Raw genomic sequence first — 2,500 nt, forward strand, 5'->3', positions numbered from 1 at the left:
AGCTCCACTACTCTCATAAAAACTCTTGACTGTTTTTAGCAGCTTTCCTTTTATCACATATATCTGCAATACCTCCCAGAGTGCCTTCCTGTCTAGCCTATCGTAAGCCTTTTCCAGATCCATAAAAACCCAAAAACACATCCTTACCTTTTCCTATAGCTTTCTCACACATCTATCTTACCACAAAAATCCGATCTACACGAACCCTACCTGTCCTAAATCCACACTGTTCCTCACCAATTACTCCCTATTCCTCTCCTAATCCACTCAATCAAAGACCCACCCATAAACCTTCCCAGCTACATTTAACAAGCTGGTTTCTCTGAAAGTACTACACTCACACTTGTCCCCCTTTCCCTTGTAAAGTAGAACTATACAATCACTCCTCCAGTCCTCTGGCACTCTACTCTCTCTTAAACAAACAATATATATATATATATATATATATATATATATATATATATATATATATATATATATATATATTGAGACATTCTAATAGGTTGACGTAAGTGGAGTAGGAAACTCAGACTAAAGACTCTTGTGTTTCCTACTCCACTTATATGTATATATATATATATATATATATATATATATATATATATATATATACATATATATATATACATATATACATATATGTATACACACACACACACACACACACACACACACACACACACACATATATATATATATATATATATATATATATATATATATGTATATCCATGTAAACATAGAGAGTTTCTTCTCGAAGGCAATATAAATTGAAGGCTACAGAAGATTATTTTGTTCGTAACTATTCCGCCGCCTGTATTCTTCAAACAACACATAGTTATCTTATTTTGTTATTAATGCTGCCGAAATTCCAAACAATATGATTTCTCCTTAAAAGTCAAAGTTGTGCGCTTCTGTTCTGGGATGCTTCTAAGATACTGGCCGGGTGGATCAGAGAGAGTGTATGCTAGGTGTAATTAACACTGATGGACTGCCACGGGCCAATGAGTCTTAAACACGAGATAAATTGAGTGTGTGTATGTGTGTGTGTGTGTGTGTGTGTGTGTGTGTGTGTGTGTGTGTGTGTGTGTGTGTGTGTGTGTGTGTGTGTGTGTGTGTGTGTGTGTGTGTGTGTGTGTGTGTGTGTGTGTGTGTGTGTGTGTGTGTGTGTGTGTGTGTGTGTGTGTGTGTGTGTGTGTGTGTGTGTGTGTGTGTGTGTGTGTGTGTGTGTGTGTGTGTGTGTGTGTGTGTGTGTGTGTGTGTGTGTGTGTGTGAGAGAGAGAGTGTGTGTTTGTGTGTGTGTGAGTGTGTGTGTGTGTGTGTGTGTGTGTTGTGTGTGTGTGTGTGTGTGTGTGTGTGTGTGTGTGTGTGTGTGTGTGTGTGTGTGTGTGTGTGTGTGTGTGTGTGTGTGTGTGTGTGTGTGTGTGTGTGTGTGTGTGTGTGTGTGTGTGTGTGTGTGTGTGTGTGTGTGTGTGTGTGTGTGTGTGTGTGTGTGTGTGTGTGTGTGTGTGTGTGTGTGTGAGTAAATGAGTGAGTGAGTGAGTGAGTTAGTGAGTGAGTATGAACGAGTGAGTGAGTGCTGGTCTCGTGATCTGCTACTATTACCCTCCTGGATGAAAATTTCATAGGTAGATTCCAGTCTATGGGAGCTTTTCTGTGTCACCAATTTATAGTAGTTGGATGAGGGATGGGTGCATTTGCCGGCTGCTAGCTCTTTTTATGTGAAAAGTTAGAGGGAAGACAATTTCAAGATAATACAGGGATCTTGAGCTCGTTTGGGTACATTGTCGTGTCTTTGGGTTGCATTTTCAGAGAGGGGTGAAGGTGTTGATGAGGTCTGAACATATCAGTGAGATAATCTTCTTTGATATTTAGTTTACATAACCTTGTTAAAAGCTTCTCGACAAGTGTGTACAAAAATACAGAATCGACTGTAAGTACGTATACTTATAAGTATATATATATATATATATATATATATATATATATATATATATATATATATATATATATATATATATATATATATATAAACCTTACCAGCCACTCCACCATAACTGTACATCCTTTTTTTTAGACATTCTGCATGGCATCCATCCAACCTAGGTGCCTTACCTGCTCTCATCATCTTGATAGCTATCTTCACTTCATCTTTTCTTATTTCACCTCCATTTTCCCCTTTCATCACTGCTATTTTCTTGGCTCTTTCCACTGCAACTACCTTTCCCTCCCTATCCTCCTTCAAATTTAGCAACTCCTTCAAATACTCTGCCCACCTTCCCCTCACAGCCTTTTATTCCATTGTCATCTCTCCACATACACCTTATACCTTTTCTTCTCTACTTGATTTGCCTCTTCTTCCTCTCTTAATTTCTTTCCAAAACATCTTTTTATTACTTTCAAAAATTTCTGTCATACTCTTACCCTATTTCACATCTGCTCTCCTCTTTGCCTCCTTTATCTTATGCTTTACTTCTCTTCTCTTTATTTTGTACCTCTC

Source organism: Oratosquilla oratoria, chromosome 11, assembly GCF_046742065.1.
Source record: "Oratosquilla oratoria isolate Oo_2021 chromosome 11, ASM4674206v1, whole genome shotgun sequence".
NCBI lineage: Eukaryota > Metazoa > Arthropoda > Malacostraca > Stomatopoda > Squillidae > Oratosquilla > Oratosquilla oratoria.